Below are 24,285 nucleotides of genomic sequence, written 5' to 3'. Positions count from 1 at the left end.
TGCTTATTTTTATTTTTTATTGCACTGTATGAGTTCTTTATATATCCTGGTTACAAGTCTTTTATGAGATACTGTTTTGTGAAAATTTTCCCCCAGTTCTGGCTTGCTTTTTCATTGTCATAATGGTGTCTTATGAAGAATAAAAGTCTTTAATTATAATAAAATACAATTGATCATTTTTTGGGGGTCTTTCTTTTCGTGTATCTAAGAAATCTTTGCTTAATCTAAGGTCATAATAACTTTCTTTTATATTTTATTCCAGAATATACACAATCAGTTCCTACATTTAGGTCTACAATTTAGTTTGAGTTAATGCTTGTGTCTGGTGTGATGTCAAGTTCCTTTTTTTATTTTTTGCACATGGATGTTCAATTTTTCCAGCACATTTTTTAAAAAGACTATCCTTTCCTCACTGGATTTTCTTAGTACTTTTGTTAAAAATCAGTTGACCATGTTTGAGTGGGTGTATTTCTGCCCTCTTTATTTCATTCTGTTAAGCAGTAAGTCTGTCCTCTAACTAATGCACACTGTCTTCACTACTGCAGCTTTATAGTAAGCTTGAAATCAGGTAATATGAGTTATTTAACTTTGTTCTTTTACAAATTTCTTTAGCTAATCTGGATCTTTGCGTTTCCATATAAGTAAATACACATGTACACATGTACATATATATATATATATATATTTATCTTTTATTTTTTTGAGATGAGTTTTGCTCTTGTTGCCCAGGCTGGAGTGCAGGGGTGTGATCTCCACTCATCGCAACCTCTGCCTCCTTGGTTTAAGTGACTCTCCTGCCTCAGCCTCCCAAGTAGGTGGGATTACAGGCATGAACAACCCAGCTGATTTTTGTATTTTGTATTTTTAGTAGAGACAGGGTTTCTCCATGTTAGTCAGGCTGGTCTTGAACTCCTGACCTCATGATCTCCCCCCCCCCTCAGTCTCCCAAAGTGCTGGGATTACAGGCATGAGCCACTGTGCCTGGCTATATATATATACATATATATATATATATATATATATATACACACACACACACATATACACACACACATATATATATATAGCCAGGGGGAAGATATATATATATATATGTGTATATATATATATATGTGTATATATATATGTGTATATATGTATATATATATGTGTATATATATGTGTGTATATATATATATATCACACACACACACATATGTGTATGCTTGCGAATTTCAACAAAACTGCTGTTGGGATTTTGATTAGCATTGCAATGAATCTATAGGTTGATTTGAAGATAATTGACAATTTAATACTAGTGAATCTTCTGATCCATGGATATGTCATCTCTCTCCATGTGTTGAGCTTTTGTTTACTTTCTTACAGCCATACTGTGTAGTTTTCAGTTTATAGGCCTTGCACCTATCTTGTTAAATTTATTCCCCAGCAGTTTCTATTTCTGAGGCTATTGTGCAGGCATACCTGATTTTATTGTGCTTTGCTTTATTGTGCTTTGGAGATACTGTGTTTTTTACAAATTGAAGTTTTGTGCCAACCCTGTGTTGAGTAAGTCTATCAGCACCATTTTTCCAATAGCATGTGCTCACTTCAGGTTTTGGTGTCACATTTTGGTAATTTTTGCAATATTCCAAATTTTTTCATTATTATTATATCTTTGATATTATTATTGTAATTGTTCTAGGTCACCATGAACTCCCCCCATATATGACAATGAATTTAACCCATAAATGTTGTGTGTGTTCTGGCTGCTCCATTGACTAGCCATTTCCCCTTCTCTCTCCCTTTCCTTGGGCTTAGATATTTCCTGAGACACAGCAATGTTGAAATTAGGACAATTAATTACCCTACAATGGCCCCTAAGTGTTCAAGTGAAAGGAAGAGTTGTGCATCTCTCATTTTAAATAAAAAGCTAGAAATGATTAAGCTCAGTGAGGAAGACAGACAAAAAGCAGAGATAGATAGGCTGAAACCTAGGCCTCTTACACTAGAAAGCCAATTTGTGAATGCAAAGAAAAAGTTTTTGAAGGAAATTAAAAGTGTTACTCCAGTGAACATGTGAATGATAAGAAAGCTAAACAGACTTATTGCTGATATGGAGAAAGTTTTAGTGGTCAGGTAAGAAGATCAAACCAGCCACAACATTCCCTTAAGTCAAAGCCTAAGCCAGAGCAATCCCCTAACTCTCTTTAATACCATGAAGGCTGAGAGAGACAAAGAAGTTGCAGAAAAGTTGGAAGCTAGCAGAGGTTGGTTCATGAGGCTTAAGGAAAGAAACCATCTCTATAACATACAAGTACAAGGTGAAGCAGCACGGGCTGATGAAGAAGTTGCAGCAAGTTACCCAGAAGATTTAGCTAAGATTACTGATGAAGATGGCAACATTAAACCACAGATTTTAAATGCAGACAAAACAGACTTCTATTGGGAAAATAAGCCACCTAAGACTTTCATTGCTGGAGAAGAGAAGTCAAGGCATGGCTTCAAAGCTTCAAGGGCAGACTAACCCTATCATTAGGGGATAATTCAACTGGTGACACTAAGTTAAAACCAAGGCTCACCAGCTATTCAGAAAATTCTAGGACCCTTAAGAATTATGCTAAACCTATTCTGCTTGTGCTCTAGAAATGGAAAAACAAAATATGATCGACAACTCACCCGTTTACAGCCTGGTTTACTGAATATTTTAAACCCATTGTTGAGACCTACTACTCAGAAAAAAAAGATTTTTTTGTTTTCAAAATATTACTCCTCATTGACAAAGCACTAGTTCACCTGAGAACTCTGATGGAGATGTACAAAGAAATTAATGTTGTTTTCCAGCCTGTTTAACGCAACATCAGTGCTGCAGCCCATGAATCAAGGTGTAATTTTAACTTTCAAGTCTTATTATTTAAGAAATACATTTTGTAAGGCAATAGCTGCCATCAACAGTAATTCCTCTGATGGATCTGGGCAACATAAATTGAAAACCTTCTGGAAAGGATTCACCTACCTAGATGCCATTAAGAACATTTGTAATTCATGGGAGGAAGTAAAAAAATGAACAATAATAGGAGTTTGGAAAAAGTTGACTTTGAGGGGTTCAAGACTTCAGTGGGGAAAGTAACTGCAGATGTGGTGGAGCTAGCAAGAGGACTAAGATTAGAAGTGGAGCCTGAAGATGGGACTGAATTGGTTGCAATCTCATGATCAGAATTGAATGGATGAAAAATTGCTTCCTTACGGTTGAGCTAAGACAGTGGTTTCTTGAGATGGAATCTATTCCTGGTGAAAATGCTGTGAATATTGTTGAAATGACAACAAAGGATTTAGAATAGTGCATAAACTTAGTTGAGAAACCAGTGGCAGGGTCTGAGAGTATTTAATTTTGAAGGAAGTTCTACTGTAGATAAATGCTATAAAACAGTATCACATACTACAGATAAATCTTTTGTGTAAGAAAAAGTCAATTGATGTGACAAACTTAATTGTTGTCTTATTTTAAGAAATCGCCACAACTACCCCAACTTTCAGCCTCCACCACCCTGATCAGTCAGTAGCCATCAACGTGGAAGCAAGACCCACCACTGGCAAAAGGATTCGCATATTAGTTCTAGCTTGTTTTGGTAGAGTCTTTAATATTTATACACAGAAAATCATATTCTCTGCAAATAAAGACAATTATGTTTCTTCCTTTTCACTAGTATGACTATTTTTCTTTTCTTTTCTTGCAGTGTCTTACTGTCTAGGCCAGTGTTTATCATACATGTGGTGATATTTGATGCCCTTGCCTTTTAATTTATCCTAGCAGAAAAATGTTCAGTGTTTTGCCATTAAGTATTTCACAATTTAGAGGTTGAGAAAGCTCCCTTCTGTTCTTGTTTGCTGAGAGATTTTTATCGTTGTTGTTGTTGTTTTATTTATTTTTTACCAAGAATAGGTGTTAGAATTTGTTGTTTTGTGCATCTATTGAGATCATGATTTTTCTTATTTAATTTGTTAACACTGTGAAATACATGGATTTTTGACAATTAAGCAATCCTGAATTTCTAGGATAAATCCCATTATACATATATATATATATATACACACACATACATATATATACATACATATATATAGTGTGTGTGTATATATATAGTGTATGTATAGTATATCTATATATACGCATACATATATATACAAAATATGTATATATTCCCATGCATACAAATATATATACACACAAATGTATATGTGTGTATATATATATGTATATATATATGTATATATTACTAGATTGTATTTGTTAAATCATTATCACATTTTTGAGGAAAATTGGCTTGTAGCTTTCTCGTGATGTTGTAATGTTTAAGCAAGCCCCTCCTTAAAAAGGGGTATGGATATGTCTCTAGGACTATGAGGAACTAAATCAAGAAGAGAAAGATATATATCTATCTAGGAAACAGGGAGACACTGGTCTGAGGTCCCAGGATGACAGCCATGCAGCAGTTGAAGTAGGCAAGTGGTTTATTGTAGGGGATAGAGGAGAGGGATTTGGAAGGAGAATGTCAGAATATGATAGAATAAAAAGTATCTGAAGAGTTTTTAAAAAAATAAATATGACAAAAGCAAAAAGCACCCCCCACCCCAAAATGCAATTATAAACTCCAGGAGAAAAGCAGAACAGAAATAAAACAACAAAAACAAAAAAACTGCAATAATGTCGTATATTCAATAGGAAGCCAACAAAATTGCTCTGTTATTTTAAACACTTGATGCAAAAAATTAGATTCCACTTCATTTTTGAGCTAGGAATATTCTTCTCTGAATCTCCAGGGTCTATGGCATTGAGTTTCCGAGAAGAAGGTAGAATTCTTGTACATTTTTTGGCCTGCACTGAATAGTTGCATTGTGATAATACTGATTCATGGTTTTCATGTTTTAGAGTCACCCTAAGAAGGACGTGTGGAAGACTTGACTGATTGGAGGATCAAAATGTGTCGGGGGAAGGTGTACAAGGAGGAGTAAGGACACAGATGTCCTGACTTCACACAGTGGGGGATTAGAAGCCACCATCAAACACAGATGAAACAGGAATAAAAGTAGTAGTACATTACTTAAGCTTTAAAAGGTAACCAATGGAAAAACCAACATAACACCCCATAATTGTAAGACATGGGGAAGGGAATAAAAAAGCATAGGGTATATATGTTAGTTCCATTTTGAGATGTTTATCCAGTATTATTCTGCTGGTCAGCTGCAAGTGTACAGGAAGCTTGATCAAAGAACAGACTGAGAAGAAAAGACATTTGCCAGGTTTGAGGAAAGAAACTGAGGGAAAAATAACACCAGTGCAGAATGTACAAAATAGAAGTAGCAAAGAAGATAATTAATACTGCAGAAACCTGAGTCGGGGGCTGGGAGTATGAACAGGCTTTAGACAATCTTGGAAGATGCAAAGGAAAATGAAAAATAAATAACAACCATGAGAGAAAGGAAGGCATATATGGAAGGCTACTGGGGCATGCTCGCCATAGCAACACGTGGGCTGACGACCTAGAGCATACAACAAGTGGAAACCAAAATAGCATGCAGTTATACAACAAAAATCATCCTGAAATGCAGGAAAAACTAAATTGACAAAAATGACTAGGCTTACTGTGTTCTGAATAATATATGCAATAATGCCTGGTGAAAATTATTAAAATTCAAGGATGAAGCCAACAAACACCCAGGTCTGAAAAACAAATCACAAAGAAAATTTAAAATCCTGGTTTGGTCAGAATTTCCTCAGCAACATCAGATCCCAGAAAGTCTGAGAAAATAGGTCAAGAAAATTTGTGATGGAAAAACATGTGATCTGAGAATACTATATTCAGTCCACTTGTTTGTCTTTAGTAAAAGCTGTAGGAACAAGTCTCCAACATGCGAGGACTCAGAGGATGTATCACCCATTTGCTTTTTTATTTTAGCAAACCAAAAGATCCACAAAAGAAGAGGCTGTTTTATGAAAGGACTGATCATAGAACCGAGCCAAATAGCACCGATAATTAACATTACAAGACAGCATCAAAATATTCCTATTCTAGGGAGAAAAGCTGCACAATATAGAAATAATTATAATATAGCTAAAATTAGTAGGGTCAGAAATATCAGAGCATACCAATTTAGAGAACAGTGTGCGATGAGGATGGCGCCAGATATAATGATAGTATGCAGAATCTTCATCTTTTGTAGAAAATACTAAAACATCTTGCTTCATATCTGAAACTGATAATTGATAATACATGTTTAAAGATTTTACATAAAGTTAAAACATAGCCACCACCAGAAATATAATCTAACTGTACTACGTCCAAATTACCAGATGGGAAAAAAATAAAACAGACCTCATATAGAGCAAAAGAGAAAAATATAAAGAGGAAGAAAACATTAAAAAGAGAAAGCATAAAATAAATACAGCAAAGTAAGAGTAAATATATCTGCTGTAGCAACAAATCTTGATTTAATAGTTAAATAATCTTATACTTGTCCAAAACCCACAAGTTTTGCAGGTGTTGTATTAAAGAGAGATATTTAACTATGAATGACCCAGTCTGAAGGTAAAAGTTTGGAGATGTCATACAAATACAAGCAGAAATAAAGTGGGGGTAAACACAATAATATCTGAACGAGTTAAATTCAAGTTAAATGCTGATTAGTAATACATTACAGCCCTTGACAGCACAGATTCTGCCACATACATTGCTGGTGGAAATATAAAATAGTGCAGCCACTCTGGAAAACAGTTTGGCAGTTCCTCAAAAAGTTAAACATAGTCTTACCATATGACCCAGCAATTTTACTCCAAAGTGCATATCCAAGAGAATTGAAAACATATGTTCACCCAAAAATGGGTATATGAATGTTCATAAAGGTATTATTCATATTAGCCCCAAAGTAGAAACAATCCAAATGTCCATCAGCTGATGAGTGGATAAATAAAATGTGGTATATCCATACAATGGAATATTATTCAGCTATAGCGAGGAGTAAAGTAGTGACACTTGCTAAAATATGGATGAACCTGAAAGCATTATGGTAGATGAAAGAAGCCAGGCACAAAAGGCCACAGTCATATGATTCCATTTATATGAAATGTCCAGAATAGACAAATCTATATAGAGAGAAAGCAAATGAGTGATTGATAGGGGGTGAGGGATGTGGGGGTGAGGTCAATATTTTGCTGATGGTACAAGATTTCTTTTATGGGTAATGGAAATGTTCTGGAATTAGTTAGTAGTGATGGCTACACAACACAGTGAATATACTATAACTCACTGAATTATATTATATTTAAAGTGGCACATTTTATAAGTGAATTCTATCTCAATACAAATAATTTTAAAAAGAGCAGAAAATCTGGAACTTGGGATGAAGAACACTTCTGACCCTCTCTTTATGGTGCCTAGAGCTTGGAACTGAATGTCTCTGTATCTTAGTTCCTAACCTGTATAATGAGAATAATAATACCTAGCTCATTGGTTGTTGCAGGGATTAAATGACTTAATATTTATAAGATGCCTGGTGTATTAGACCATTCTCATGCTGCTACTAAAGACATACCCAAGACCAGGTAATTTATAAAGGAAAGAGATCAGTATGGTTGGAAAGGCCTCAGGAAACTTACAATAATGGAGGAAGAGGAAGCAAACATGTCCTTCTTCACATGGCAGCAGCAAGGAGAAGTGCCTAGCAAAAGGGGGAAAAGCCCCTTATAAAACCATCGGATCTCATGATAACTCATGCACTATCATAAGAACAGCATGAAGGTAACTGCCCCCATGATTCAATTACCTCCCACCAGGTCCCTCCCATGAAATGTGGGGATTATGGGAACTACAATTCCAGATGAGATTTGGGTGGGGACACATCCAAACTATATCACCTGGCATAGCTAGCACTATGTAACAGTTGTTACATTAACATGTAAAAAGTAAACAGGTCTAAGAGCATCTCAGAGTGGTGTAAATAACAATTCAAAACAAAGGAGCAACTGTCTTGGGTGGTTATGAACAAAATTACAAAATACTAACTTTGATAAAGGACAAAGGAGAAATGACAAACTCTACAGCTATAACCATGGTGCCTAGTGCATCTCTTAGCCCTTGACTCACCAAGCTGACCAAAGAAGTCTAGCCACTGGCCCCACACCAATGCATTGACCTCTACAGGGGAGTCCACATCCTTCTCACAGAATACAAATTAGGCCATCAAACTGTTAGTAGATTCAAAAACTAAATACACTACAAGTTATATTCATTGACCAATTTAGGAATAGTATCTGATAACAATAGAAAATGTCCTTTTGTTATTCTAACCATTTATCCATTAAAACAATGACACTAGGGTTCAAAAATCAGAACAAAACTAAACCTTTAGGCTGAAGATTAAAACAAAACTGCAATTATAGAGTATCTTGTACTCAGCACAGTACTGAGAGGAAAAATTCGTATTCTTTACCCTTTAAGAGTCAAACAAAACAAAAAAGACATTAAATTAAGTAATTCAGAATTAAGAATTACTTAATTAAGAATTCAACTCAAAAGGGGGACTAAACAGCAACACATTAGACCCAAGTAGTGATAAAAGCTGAAATGTGATGAACTGGGAACCAAATGAATAAATAAAATAAAAATAAGAGCCAGATTAAACTATGGTAAAATAAATAAACTATAAAACCTAAAAATATAGAAGCATACTATTAAAAAGTATGCTTTTTAATAGTAAAAGAAAGTAAAAGAACCACAAACAGAGAATTGAAAGACAGAATAGACTATTTGTAAAATTCTGATGTAAAAACTTTGACCACGTGGATGAAATGGATAATTTTATAAGCAAAGATGCAGATTAATCTTGATTAAAGGAGAAAAGCTAAATAGACAAATACCGTGGTAAATGTTTGCGAAAGAGCCACTCTCATATAGCTGTAGGCGTAGGCATTCTCCTTCTTTTAAACTTTGAAAGCACATCTATGAAAAATCAAGATAATTCTCTCAAGAGAATTCTCATAACACAAAGAACATAAATAAATCTTTCAAAAACAATACCTACCATTAGGCTTAATGGGAAAAAATCAAAACATTTACAATAAAATGAATAAGAAGACACAGGTGTCTTCTATTACTATAATTATTTAACATTTAACAAAATTTTAAAAGCTTTTCCTGAATTTTCACAGTAAAATAGATATAGAAGTATCTTTCTCTAACTTGATTAACAAAGATTTGTATCTCAAATGACAGACAGCACCAGGTGAGACACTAAAGAAATCCTTTAGGCCAGGCGCGGTGGCTCACACCTGTACTCCCAGCACTTTGGGTGGCCAAGGTGGGCTGATCACCTGAGGTCAAGAGTTTGAGACCAGCCTGGCCAACATGGTGAAACCCCATCTCTACTAAAAAGTACAAAAATTAGCTGGGTGTGATGGTGCATGCCTTTAATCCCAGCCACTCGGGAGGCTGAGGCAGGAGAATCTCTGGAACCCAGAAGGCAGAGGTTGCAGTGAGCTGAGATTGTGCCACTGCACTCCAGCCTGGGTGACAGAGTGAGACTCTGTCTCATAAAAATAAAATAAAATAAAATAAATTTAAAAATATAAAAGAAATAAAAAGAAATCGTTTCAAATCAATATTACAAGTATGTGCTTAATCATTGCTTTTATTTAACAGAATTCTGGAATTGTGAGGCAATGTCATTAGATAGGAAAGTGACGTTAAGAATATATATTCAAAAGCAAGCGGCATACATCACTATTTGTCGATGATATGATTACGTAGCTGAAAAGCCTAAGAAAACTGAAAAACTGTGAGCCTCAGCCCTTGATTGCAAAATATTGGTGGGTACAGACTTTGTTTGTGGCACTGGAGATACAGGAATGAGTTGGAGAGAGTCCTGCTCTCCTGGAGTTTGTATTTCAGCTGCGGACATGGCAAGTGGCATAGAAAAAACCAACAAGTGTATAATGTAATTGTCAGAGGCATGTGGACCAGAGCAACTCCATCTCGAATAGGAGCTGGGTAAAATGAGGCTGAAACCTACTGGACTACATTCCCAGATGATTAAGGCATTCTAAGTCACAGGATGAGATACGAGGTCGGCACAAGATACAGGTCATAAAGACTTTGCTAATAAAACAGGTTGCAGTAAGGAAACCGGCTAAAACCCACCAAAACCAAGATGGCCACAAGAGTGACCTGGTCCTCACTGCTACACTCCCACCAGCACCATGACAGTTTACAAATGCCATGGCAATGTCAGGAGGTTACCCTATATGGTCTAAAAAGGGGAAGCATGAATAACCCACTCCTTATTTAGCATATCATCAAGAAATAACCATAAAAATGGGCAACCAGCAGCCCTCGGGGCTACTCTGTGTATGGAGTAGCCATTCTTTATTCCTTTACTTTCTTGATAAACTTGCTTTCACTTTACTATATGGACTCACCCTAATTCTTTCTTGTGTGAGATCCAAGAACCTTCTCCAGGGGGTCTGGATCGGGACCCCTTTCCTGTAAATAACATCATGTATTGATAGAGACTACAAGGAAAGACCAACTAGGGGAAGAGCCTGGAGAACAATGAGGATGTTGTGCTAGGCAAGGAGGCAAGGGACTGCAATTCCCCTAAGTTACTTCCAACGTGAACGCAACGCCAGTCAAAACCCTGATGCAACTTTGGGAGGCCAAGGTGGGTGGATCACCTGAGGTCAGGAGTTCAAGACCAGCCTGATCAACATGGCGAAACCCCATCTCTACTAAAAATAAAAAAATTAGCTGGGCATGGTGGCGCATGCCTGTAGTTCCAGCTCTGGGGGCTGAGGCAGGAGAATTGCTTGAACCTGGGAGGTGGAGGTTGCAGTGAGCCGAGATCGTGCCACTGCACTCCAGCATGGGCGACAGAGTGAGACTCCACCTTAAAAACAAAACAAAACAAACCAAAACACCCTGATGCAATCCCTTCCATTCTCAACCTCTTCTCTCCTTACTGACTTTTTGAAATTGATAAAATAATCTTAAAGTTCATCTGGAAAAGTAAAAGTGGAAGACTAGAACTAATGCTCTGAATAAAGAGTAATGAGGATGGGAGTGGAGGGAAGTAAATGTATTATATTGAGATATTTAACAAAGTATATTATTAAGCAACTAGAATCAAACTAATGTGGTACTTTCTCCTTAAATACACAGTGAGATCCATGAAATTGAATGCAAAGATTGAGCACGTACTTATTATATTACCGATTTTAAAGAATTTCTTTAGTGCCTCACCTGGTGCTGTCGGTTTGAGAGAGGAATATTTGTTAATCAAGTTAGGGAAAGATACATCTATATCTATTTTACAGAAAAAATTAGGAGAAGCTTTTAACATTTTGTGAAATGTTAAATAATGGTAGTGAAAGATGACACCTGTGTTTTCTTACTCATTTTTATTATAAATGTTTTGATTTTTTTGCCATTAAGCTCAGTGTTAGCTATTGTTTTGGAAAGACGTAAATGAGCTGAGTGTATAAGAAACTTGGTGTCCTAGCTATAGCAGGTGTAACATATTCAATGCCATTTCCGCAGACCTAAAAATGTTAATACAAATTAACACATTTTATTTATTCACATGCTTCATTTTAAGTGTGATTGGAAATTTCATATTTTTCAAGTACTGCACTTAATAAATCCAACAATCATATCCTTGCATTCTTCGGATTTAAATATAACATTTAAGAGGGATAGGCAGTTTTTTTTTTTTTTTAAGAAGCCTGTCCTCAGAAGAACATGTAATTCTCATGACACTACTATGTATTGTTTTAAGATAAAAATTGATGACACGAAAAGAAAAAATTTTTTAAAAATTGATGGCATGTGCTTAATATATGTGATAGAAATTGCAAAATTGATTTTGAAACTCTAAGTAAATAATGACTGATGAATTGTGATGATTCTTATTAAAAAGACATATGCTTGACTCCACATTAGAGTCAATATGCGTTAATGAACAGACAGAATTTTCGAGAAGCTGCTGGAGTTTGAGTGTCTTTGGCTACAGTAACTGAGTGAAACCTATGCTGAGCTAAATCTTGTGGGCTTAGTACATAAGTATTAATATTAAACACTCAGTATGTGTTTGCTACAGGTGAGACCCACAGATTTGACTAATTTTTTAAGAAATACATAGCAAATTGTTCTTAATATTAAAATGTAAATGACAAATCATGAAAAAGACTTTTCAAAATAAACAATAAAGCATTAATATCACAAGTAAAGTTTTTTTTTTAATCAATAAGTAAAAAGACAACATGACTGGGTGCAGTGGCTCATGCCTGAGATCCCAGCACTTTGGGAGGTGGGAGGACCGCTTGAGCTCAGGAGTTCAAGGCAAGCTGGTTAACATAGGAAGACCTTATCTCCACTAAAATTTAAAACAATTAGCCTGGTGTGGTGGTGTGTGCCTGTAGTCTCCTGTACTCAGGAGGCTGAGGCAGGAGGATTGCTTGAGTCTGGGATGTTGAGGCTGCAGTGAGCCCTGATGGTGCCACTGCACTCCAGCCTGGGCAATACAGCAAGACCTTGCCTCCAAAAAAAAAAAAAACAAAAAAAATTGACAACGCAATTTCAAAAATGGAGGAAGGGCATGAACAAGTTGCATTGAATCATCGTTAGTCCTCCGTTTCCTTTATTTTGTGTTTAAAAGCACAGGTTTAGTGATATTGACCAGTGGTCTGTTTATATTCTGTGTATATTTTTGCAGATTTAGTTATTTTTTCTTATTGATTGAAATGAAATATCTTTGTCATAGGTTGTAAAATTTCATAATTTGTTGTTTTTAAAACTTGGTTCATGGTGTCATTTGCCATAGAAATCATTATTTATGTGATCATTATTTTATGATCTACTAATTTTGTCTATGTATTTCTACACTGTATTTATGAACAACATACATTCATAAGTTTATCTAGAAAAACAAATAAAATAGAAAATGTTGGTGATATAATTTTGATGGTTTAAAACTTCTCTTTCTAACTTTTTTTGTGACTGTGGATCACAATCATAGTAAACAATGGAAAATACTGACGAAGAGGCACGAAGAAGCAAAACTCATGGGATGCTGTCAAAGCTGAACGTAGGAAAATTCATAGTCTACTTCCATTATTCAATCTAAAAGTGTAAATGTAAAGCAATTAGGTGATAAACGCAATTATGTAAATAAATACCAGGAAGGAAATTGCAAATAAAGAGTACAAAAGAAAGGGAAAGGAATTAAAAAGTTAAAAGCTTTAATGTGCAAGCCTTAATATGTATTAAACATTTAATACACAATATTTAACATATTTCAAATTTAAGACCTTTCACATGTATGATATATATGTACATAAACATATATATATAATACTATATGTTATGTATGTAAAAGCTTTTGTATATATGTATATATTGAGGAAGATAAGGACAGACCACAAGTCAACACTGCTACGTTATGAATCCTTTGTCCTTAAATTAACTGGCTGGGCGCAGTTGCTCACATCTGTAATCACAGCACTTTGGGAGGCCAAGGTGGGCAGATCACCTGAGGTCAGGAGTTCGAGACCAGACTGGTCAACATGGCAAAACCCCATCTCTACTAAAAATACAAAAATTAGCCTGACATGGTGGTGCATGCCTTTATACCCAGCTTGGGAGGCTGAAGCAGAATTGGTTGAACCTGGGAGGAGGAGATTGCAGTGAGTGGAGATCGTGCCACTGCACTTCAGCCTGGGTGACAGAGCGAGACTCTTTCTAAAAAAAAAAAAAAATTAAATTAACCACAATGAAATAAATTATTTTCAAAACAAAAATAAATAGGTAGGATCAACAAATAAATCTAAGTTCTGTGTCTTTAAAATATTAGTAAATTTCTAATATATTTATCCAGGAAATGAGGATAAAATTCCCCTCAAACATAAAAACAAATTATGAGAAAAATGAGAGTAAATAATCAAATCCCATTTTAATATTATTTTTACAATAAATATTAGAAAATTTTAAGAAAACTCAAGACTATGAAACTCTCGAACAAATAAGTAACTAAGAGAGAACTGTTCAAAGTTTTCAAAAGTTTACTTTCAACAACAACAAAAGAAACCACAGATGCTTTTATGGGAAATGTATTTTTTTATACAAATAGTTTCGGAGCATAGATACCCCTAAAAATAAGGTAGGAGGTGAGACTCAGCTCCATAGGTGGGGCTTGGACACTGGACCAAATTGAGGACTAGTTAAAGCAGAGGAAATGTGGAAGCATCTTTCCATAAGATACTCCCACTAGGGCACCATGTCAGTTTACCATTGCCATGGCAACACCAGGAATTACTACCTCTTTCCATGGCAATGATCCAATTACCCAAAGCTACTACCCTTTTCCTAGAAATTTCCTCATTAACTGCCCCTTACTCTATCTGTAATTAAGAGTAGATAGAAATCTGACTGCGGAACTGTCCTGAGCTGCTGCTCTCAGCATACTGCCTGTGGGGAAGCCCTGCCCTGCAGGGGCAGTCACGGAGCTCTAACACCGCTGCTTCAGTAAAGTTGCTTTCTTCTACCCTACCACCGGCTCGCCCTTGAATTCTTTTCTGGGCAAAGCCAAGAACCCTCGCAGGCTAAGTCTCACTTTGGGGCTCACCTGACCTGCATCAAAAACACTAGTTAATTCATTTTATGAAGTGGTGACTCTAATATTAAAGCTGGACGAAGATAGTTCAAAAAAAGGAAACTGTGAAAATACTATGTGAAAATGTGAATACTATGTGAAATTGTGAAAATGCTAAATAATACGTGAAAACTATCTGACAGTGGAATAAAAGAACAATATCTTCTGGTTCAGTTTTTTTCCATGAAGTAATTCAAGAATAATTTAATATTAGGAAATGTACCAATATGTTTAAATATATTAGTATATTTGATAATATACTAATTATAATATAAAACTAATTGTAATCATAATATAATAATGCTAATTATAATATAATACTAATTATAATAATATAATAATGCTAATTATAAGTATAGTAATATATTTAAATATATTAGTATGTGAAGAGAGAAGATTTACACACATCTCCTATTGAAATAGCTTATAATAAAATTCAACACTCATTCCCAAGAAACAAAATCTAAAACAATATTAGTATGATAGAAATTGAACCTTCTTTATCAAGAAAGAGGCTCTCACCCCCAAGTCAACAGCTTAATTATATTTTAGAATGGAAAACTAGAGGCATTTCTATTTACATATGAAAGAATTCTTACTATCCATGCCATATTTAACACAGTTTAAAAATTCTGACCAATTGAATAAACCAAGACTACAAAATAGAGGATTTACTGTTTGAAAGTAGTTGATTATACAGTTACTGACACTTGGATGAAGTAGAATTGTCTACCTGGAGAACTCAAGGGAACAAACTGAAAAATTACTACACTATCAAGCAAGTTTAAAGATAAAGTTTTGTCAACATAATCACATAAGTAAAAAGTTAGCTTTTCTTTACACCAATGGTATGATGATTTTTAAAATGCCATTTACATTAGCAACAAAACAATAAAATATCTAGGGAAAAGTTTACAAGAAATATGTAGAAATGTGATGAAATAAAAATAAGGAATATGAATTTAAAATGTGCCATGTTATTGAATTAAAATTAAAATAACATAAAGTTACCGATTCTCTCTACATGATCTAGACGTTTAATGGGATCCAAATGAAAATATCAGTGGGACTTTGGAGGGGTGGTGCTTTATAAAATGATTCTGACATTCATCTGGCACTTTAGAATTGCTGAGAATGTTTTGAAAAAGTAGAAGGGTGAGGAGGAACTTGCACTACTGGGTAAGCAATGTGCAGTGACGTCCTTGTAGCTTCGTATATATTTAAATAGTCTGGTTTAATTGCAGGAATAGACAGATAAATCAATGGAACAGTACGAGGAGAGCTGAAGCAGGCCCATGTAAATATGAATTTCATATAAGATAAATGTGGCATTTCAAATCAGTGGGGAAAAGATGAGGAATTCAGTAAGTCAAATTAGGTCAATTTGCTGACCGTGTGGAAAAAAAATAGATCTTTACAGCACCACGTGCACTAACAAATTTCAGATTGATAAAATATTTAATATAAAATTTGAAGCCATAGAAAGATTTTAAGGAAAACACATGAATATTTATCTGATGTTGTGGTATGCAAGTACTCAGAGTGTATGTAAAGGTGTAATCTGTAAAATAAGAGACCAACACATTTGACTACTCCAAAATGACAAAATTCTTTATGTCAACATGATCATAAACAAAACTAAATGTTAAACCACAACCTGGGGGAAAGCATTTTTGCAACACAAGTGTATAGCATCCTTATTATATCAGACTGCTTTCAAACCAATAATTAAATGACAAACACACTAAAAAATAGGCCAAGAAAATTGCAGGAAATTTTATAACAAAGAATCACGGTGGCCAATGAATGTAAGGGAAAAAAGTTCACCCTCACTAGAAAGTAAAAAACTAACATGAAAAGGAACAATATATTTAGTGTATTTTGCTCAGTACCAGGAACATAGAGAGTTCTAGGTAAGCATTAACTCTTTGTAACAGGATAGTGATCAGGATTACTATACAGTTGCTGTTGCTATGTTAGTTGCATAGGCAGTTGTGTTGTAGGGGTTATTCTATTGGTGGAGGAATAAATTGATACATTTCTAAAGTGTGATTTTACAATGCACAGCCAAAGTGTTAAAAAAGCAATTTTTTTTGGTAGGTTATTTTTCCATCATATATTTATTCTAATGAAGTCTAATGAACTCTTCTCTAAGGATTTATTTCCAGGATGTTCATTACCGTATTGATTATAATAGCACGACATTGAGTGCAATAGAAGATTGGTTGAAGTACAGGACAGTCACATGGCAGAAAACTACATAGCGATTAACAATAATGTAGGAAACAATTTACTGACGTGAACTTAGTCCCTGAACATCAGGATTAAACGTGTGTATATAAGCATGGAAGAAATATACGTAAGAATTTAAAAGCTATCATCAGCATTTACCTCTGAATGGGGGGATCATGAGTGATTATTATTTTCTTCTGGGTATGTTTGTGTTTGTGCATTTCTTAGCATTTGCTATAATGAGCAGGTAGTAATTTTGTAAACAGAAAGATAAAAACCCCACTGTTAAATCTGACTTTTCTGTTTTCAGGGTAAGACTCCTGGGAATTTGGAAGCTGAGATTTGAGGCAAGTATTTAGGATTTGCTGTGTCACCTCCCTGCTATGACAGTCCTTAATTAATGGAGATGATGGAGAACAGCTTGCTGGGCTGAGTGGCAGGAGCCATGCAGCTGCTGGGGCTGGAGTGGGTCAGGAAGCTTCATCAATCTGGGACACATGACGTGCTTGGTGGTGGCGGAGCCTGACGCATCCCTTTTCATAGACATTGTGTCAATAGGAGCAGAGGCATTTAGCTGTGTAAACACAGAGCTTCAGTGGCAGCACCCTAAATGCTTAGCTGACAGATCTGGAATTAAATACAGACCTAGAAACTGGAGTTGGAAAACTTCCTGGCAGCACTCCTTCCCTGCCATCCCGGTGATCCCCTTCTGGATGGAGGGCGTGGAGCTCAGCACATTCACGTCTGCAGGTAGGTGTTGCTATCTTAGAGGGCAAGGAAGGTGCACACGGAGATATTTGAAGGAAATGGATTATCTTCAAAGGCTGTCCAGGGTGGGGTTGTGGCTCCCAAGACAGGGGCCTGTGGGGTTGACCTGATGCACGTTGGATAATAGGGTGAGTAAAACCCTGAAATGTGCCACCTGGGCACCTGTCCATTCTGTTTCCACCTCCTTTAGTTCAGGCCAACAAACAGAAGGTAGTGATTATGTTCCAGGCCTTGTGCTAAGACACGACACACCTAGCCTGTTATTGCTACTTTGCCCCATTTTCTCCCCTCCAAAGAAAACCAGACTGCTCTTTATAAAATGCAGACCCGATCATGCCATTTCCTGGCTTAAAGCCATCAATGTGACTTCCTATGGCCTTTAACAGTCCTTCAAAAGCCCCCACAGTTCACCCAGGCTTGTCTCTCCTGCAGCTCTCTGGGTCTTCCTCCATCATCGCCCCCTCTCCACAATTAATTTTCATGAACTTCTTTAACACCTATTCACTCTTCCTGCAGGAAGACTTCCTTGGTTTCTTAAGACTTGATTAGGTCTCATTGCCACATGTAATGCACCTTAACATGGTCTATTATAATCCCAAAGTTTTACTTTGTAATTTCTCATTTAGTTGGACTCTTGGTCCTAGGATGGCATGTCTATCTTGTATGGTTCATGCTCTATTTACTGAACAAATGATTCATTAATCATGGATCATTCTTTAATGATTGAACTTAAAATGAGGAGGACACAGCCTCTCTTTGGAAGAAGCTTAGAGGGGAGACAGATATGTGGATATGGATTCAAGGGATGGTCTTAGATAGATGTGCACTGAAGACTCAGCCATAGGAGAGGAGAGGTGACCGATTAATTCTGTCTGAGGACAGATGATTCCGGGTGGTTTTCAGAGAGGAGGAACCAGCCAGCAAGTCCTCGGAGGAGTGACTAGAGGGTGTTCTGTTAGCATGGGCCTCCCGTGGAAGGCTGGGGAGTTCAAACACATTACCAGCAGCAGTGAGCTCTGGAATGTGTTGCTGCCATTCCAGACAGTGCTGGCAAGGGTGGAGCGCCCACTGTGTGTCTGGCCCTGGGCACCAGTAAAGCCTGGGCACCAGAAAGATGCACTCCAGCTCTTCCTTCTCTTGCACCTGCCCACTGGGTGCGCTGGGGACCTATTTCATGGCATCCTGACAGTCAGGCTCGAGGATGCAGCTGAACTTGGGCACTGGTTGAGGGAGGGGTGGGCTGGCCTTGCCCACCAGCAGTGCCATATGCCCGTGCCTTAGTCTATTCCAGTCATGTCCCCCGGCTGCCCAGCTGTCACGGCCATAATTACAGCAGCCACAGCCGCGGGAAGTGTGTGGTTGTGGGGACCCTCTGGTCTCCTTAGAACTTTACTACTGTTGTTATAGCTTATCAGGACACGGCCCACCTTCTGTTGGTCTCTTGAAAATGGCTGTAATTCTCATCTATCATGGGGGTGAGCCAGCTGCTGCAGGGGCAGCTGTCAGTGAGAGAGTTCTGCGTGCGTCCCGACACGCTGGCCCTGACCTTGGGGATGTGGAGGCTCCAAGCCAAGTGCCTTTCTTGGGACAGCATTTAGGCCATCTCTTTTGTCCTGACCTGGGGGTGAGTGCTTTCTGCTTTTCTCTGTAGCCCTGAACTGCTTGTCTTTTGCCTTGTTATCTTTCCTGGACTGTGAACTTCCCAAGTGAAGAGCACTGTATTTGCTACAGACAACCTTCTGTTATTAAAAGCTTTATCATAGATTGTGAAATACAGTTCTTTCCCACATTACAAAAGGAACATACAATGATAATGGCAACAAAAATAGATAATAATTATTGACTGTTTACTCTGTTCCAGGCATTATACTTATAACTTTACAGGGATTATCTAATTCATTACTGAAACAACATCATGATTTCCATTTCGCAAGTGGGGAACCCTGTCCAGAGAACTTATGTAAGTTGCCCAGGGTCACACAGCTGAGAGGTGGGAGGCCTAGGCTTCAAAACTAGAGAAGTCTCCTTTCAGGGTCCACACATGTGCCTCACTTTAAGAAATTTGGAAAACAGAGAAGTAGAAAAAAAACAATAATTTTATGTTTCAAACACAACTCATTATGATCTTGATATATTTCTGCTCATTATGTTTCTATTCATTATTTTTCCATAATTGTGATTATATTGTGTAATCAATTTTGTCTTATGATTTTAAAATTAGTATTATCACATAAACATTTTCCATCTCGTGGGTTTACTATCCCTTATTAGTCCTTTTTGTGGCTTACTGGGTTGCATCCAAGTTTTCTCTTGTTGGACTAAGAAAGTAACATTGAGATGTGTTAGTGTGTGTGTGTGTGTGTGTGTGTGTGTGTGATACTAGTCACACAGCTAGCCTCATTAAGGTTTGTACATACAGCATCTAATTTATTCTTACAGTAACACTATGAGGTAAAGAAATATCTCCCGCATCTTACAGATAAAGAAACTAAGGTTTAGACAGTTAAACAAATCACCCAAGGCTACAAATCACCTACGTAGGTGGTAAGGGGCAATTCCAGAATTCAAATGGATAGCAGTTTGACAAAGGCCATGCTTTTTTGTTTGTTTGCATGTTTGTTTGTTTTTGAGATGGAGCCTTGCTCGGTCGCCCAGGCTGGAGTGCAATGGCGCGATCTCAGCTCACTGCAACCTCCGCCTCATGGGTCCAAGCGATTCTCCTACCTCAGCCTCCCGAGTAGCTGGGATCAGAGGCACCTGCCATCATGCCTGGCTAATTTTTGTATTTTTAGTAGAGACAGGGTTTTGCCACATTGGCCAGGCTGGTCTTGAACTCCCGACCTCAGGTGATCTGCCCACCTTGGCCTCCCAAAGTCCTGGGATTACAGGCATGAGCCACCATGCCCAGCCTTAAAGGCCATGCTTTTGGTCATTAGTCTATCCCTTCACCATAAAGCTTTTTCCATATTTTGTTTGCATTTTTACATTTTTGGATCAATCCCCGTAAGTGGAATTTTTGGGTCAAAGGGGGTAACCATTTTTAACATGAGTTAGAGGAATGTGCATTCCATTCCTGTTGTATTTTCCCCTTGCCAGCATTGACCCCTGCCATTGAATCCGTTGGTAGGGTTATTAACGACCCCCATTTTTAGTGGCTTGTGACATCCCAAGTTCACCCTCCGCTCAAACTCCATGTCCGTCCTGCGTCAGCTGGGCTTTGCTCCAGGTGTCCATCACCTTGGGACCCCTGCTTGAGCAGCCACCATCTGGAATGTTGCTTGGTCACTGTTGCAGGAGGAAAGAAAGCTCTGGGGCATCTCCAACTGGCAACTAAGCCATCTAGCCCAGAAGTGACAAATGTCACTTCCGCTCAGACTTCATTGTCTACAACGAATCACGTGGCCCCATCCACCCAGACAGAGCCAGGAGGCGGAGTCCTTTGTGAGTCCTTAAGGGAGAGCTGGAAATAGCTGGTGAAGGCCCTAATAACTAACACAGTCATAAAAGTTGCTCATTTGATCGTTGAAAATAGTAACACGTTGCTTTATTTGACACGAGATTTTTTTTGGTGAGCCTTAGTATTTCTTCATATTTTCTTGGTGAGTTGTAGCTCTCCTTTTGTAACTTGTTTGTCCTGTTCTTAACCCATTTTTCGGTAATATCTTAATGCTTTCACAAATGCTTTCCGGATGTGGTCATGTCCCTAAATAGGTCTTTGATGAGTGAAAACACATGGTGTCTCAGAAGCCAATTTCCCTTAGATAGTTTTTAAACGTAAAGATGTAAATAACTCTATGCATTTACTTTCATTTTCCAAAGAAGTGACCCAGAGTTTATGTTTACTTCAGGTTTAGTTAATTTATGTTAACTTCCGCTTTTCAGTTAATCAGTGAAAACTGAGGGAAGTTCCTGAGCTTCAAGGGCTTTCTGCATCTGGGTTTCAAAATTCTGGACTCCTTCCTATCTCCTTGGCCCCACACTTCCCTGCTAGGGAACCAGCCCTGAGTGTCCCTGTAGAGTTCACTTCTCCTTCTCATCCCCACTCCTCTGTCTCCAGGTCAGGAAAAGACACCTGGGTGCAATCGAAATAACTTCCTAACTGGTATTTTTTTACATGGGCTGCCAGAAAAGAGAACATGCTAATTATATCATTCTTTCCCTCCAAACCCTTCCCAGTGGCTCCCCTTGCCCTGTGGGGCCCATTTACCATGGATGAACACAATAGGATTTTCAGTGGGATACAAAGGAACACTTTATAGTTATAAGTTAATTTTTGGCCAGGCGCGATGGCTCACGCCAGTAATCCCAGCACTTTGGGAGGCCGAGGCGGGTGGATCACTTGAGGTCAGGAGTTTGAGATCAGCCTGGCCAATATGGTGAAACCCTGTCTGTACTAAAAATACAAAAATTAGCTGGGCGTGGTGGCGGATGCCTGTAATCCCAGCTACTAGGGAGGCTGAGACAGGAGAATTGCTTGAACCTGGGAGGTGGAGGTTGCAGTGAGTCGAGGTAACACTGCACTCCAGCCTGAGTGACAGAGCGAGGTCTCATCTCAAAAACAATTTTTTTAATTAATTTTCATGTGTATTAGAAAAGTGTTCACCTAGCACATTAAACATGTACATTGACAGATATTACTGCTGTGATATGGCAATGAGCACAAGTGAGTTCATGTAAAAATTGAAAAGGAGCTATTAAGTTGATAACATGATAGGAAACGCATGGATTTGGCAAAGATAATGGGATAGTGTCTAAATGACAGAAGTTTGGGAAAGACAAGTTAACATCCAAACTTCATAGCATCCTTAAACCTGCCAAACCCAGCTTTTGAGTCCTATCCCCACATGCCACAGCCTGTTATGCCAAAGTATGTAAATATTGATCATGCTGCAGGGCCCCTTTAACATAACATCTTCCCCCTTTGTTCTGGGCAAAGGTAGAGCTCTTCTGTTTGTTCTCTTTGGGTCCTGTTTCACTTTAAAACATTTTTTAATTTAATTTAATTTTAAGTTCCGGGATACATGTGCAGGAAGTGCAGGTTTGTTACATAGGTAAATGTGTACCATGGTGGTTTGCTATACCTATCAACTTATCACCTATGTATTAAGCCCAGCATGCATTAGCTATTTATCCTGATGCTCTCCCTCCTCCTGCCCCACCCCTGCCCTGACAGGCCCCAGTGTGTGTTGTTTCCCTCCCTGTGTCTATGTGTTCTCATTGTTCAGCTCCCGCTTATAGATGAGAACATGCAGTGTTTGGTTTTCTGTTCCCAGCAATCCCATTACTGAGTATATACTCAAAGGAATATAAATCATTCAATTTTAAAGATACATGCACATGTAAGTTCATCGCAGCACTATTCACAATAGCAAAGACATGGAATCAACCCAAATGTCCATCAGTGATAGACTGGATAAAGAAAATGTGATACATATACACCATGGAATACTATGCAGCCATAAAAAGGAAATGAGATCATGTTCTTTGCAGGGACATGGATGGAGCTGGAAGCCATTATCCTGGCTCAGTTTTTATAGTACATTTTCCTTAATTGTTCAATGTCTTACTTTCTCTTCTAGATACACATTTATTTGGAAGCACAACCTGGGTTTTCTTTCAGTAGCCAGTGTTAACCTACAGAAAGTGCTTCACTATTTAGAAAGTACCTTTGTATTTATGATCTAATCGGCTCCTTACAAGGGCCCCTTGAGGCAAGCATCTCCATTTTACAGAAGAATTAACCAAGGCTTGGACATTGTCAGATGCCATTGAGAGAGTCTTGGCAGGGATTCAGATTCAGGAATGTGACCCAACAACCCCCTCTTTTCCTGCTGGATCACAGGGCTGCATCACTCCTGTTTTCCCATAGTCCCTGATGTGGGGTCTGTGCATACTACGTGCTCAACAAAGGCTCCAGGGGTGAAAGAAGGATGAGCACATTCTTATGTCTAGGGCTTTTGTTCGCTTACACATGACAGCACTTTCACAAACTAATTGTTTGAGATGTTTCACATACTGAGGATTGGGAAGTCCTGGGCTTTTACATAAAGGCTGAAAATCCGTGCATTTTCTGGGATCCTCTCCAGGGAAGCTGGTGTTACAACTCAACAGTGATGTTCTTTCCTTCTTTCTAAGTACATTTTGGGGAGTGGCTCTTTGAAGGAAAAACAGCATCCTTGTCAAAGTAAGCATGGTTTGATTTGAAATGTAGGTGGGAAGAGAATAATGCTTTAAAAACAGTGTTCTGAAATAAGGTTTGAAAGCCTTTTGGATGAGTTCAGCTATGTCCTTAGAGATACCCAGGAGCACTTTTATATTTACGTAGAAGATGGAACGTTGAAGAATTAACTATATTTTTTTGGTGAATATGATTACCACTGTTGTCTTCCAAACCAACAGAGGCATGCCAAATGCATAGGGTTAGGGCATATTTTTTTGCAGGGCACAATGATATACCAGGAAGATCGAGGAATGCAGGTGAACTGGATTCTTCCCTGGGCTTTGCTACTCATTTTGGTGAGCTCTTGCATAAGTAACTCAGCTGCGGAATATGCTGGCCTGATAGAGGGAGAATGGGACAATGTACCCCCACCCTAGGCAGTGTGGGGTACA

General features: G+C 37.8%; 2 long non-coding RNA genes across 6 annotated transcripts in view; both read left to right on the top strand.

Moving 5' to 3' along the window:
- The window catches only part of LOC101142012 (uncharacterized), a 35,680-nt gene extending 18,427 nt beyond the window's left edge, over positions 1-17,253 (top strand). For both annotated transcript variants that reach the window (XR_010132155.1, XR_010132154.1), the window contains 2 exons: positions 4,907-5,092; positions 17,216-17,253. This is a non-coding gene — a long non-coding RNA (uncharacterized lncRNA). The remainder of the gene's footprint in view (positions 1-4,906; positions 5,093-17,215) is intronic.
- Positions 17,254-17,467: 214 nt separating this feature from the next.
- Positions 17,468-24,285, top strand: part of LOC109024131 (uncharacterized) — a 77,722-nt gene continuing 70,904 nt past the window's right edge. For 3 of the 4 annotated variants that reach the window (XR_002003580.3, XR_008674068.2, XR_008674067.2), the window contains exons 1-2: positions 17,468-17,655; positions 19,535-19,633. This is a non-coding gene — a long non-coding RNA (uncharacterized lncRNA). The remainder of the gene's footprint in view (positions 17,656-19,534; positions 19,634-24,285) is intronic. The other variant, XR_008674069.2, reaches the window with a different exon arrangement.

This window comes from Gorilla gorilla, chromosome 20 (genome assembly GCF_029281585.2).
Source record: "Gorilla gorilla gorilla isolate KB3781 chromosome 20, NHGRI_mGorGor1-v2.1_pri, whole genome shotgun sequence".
Taxonomy (NCBI): Eukaryota; Metazoa; Chordata; class Mammalia; order Primates; family Hominidae; genus Gorilla; species Gorilla gorilla.
Note: the sequence above shows the minus strand (reverse complement) of the source record. Positions and strands in the feature narration are given on the sequence as shown.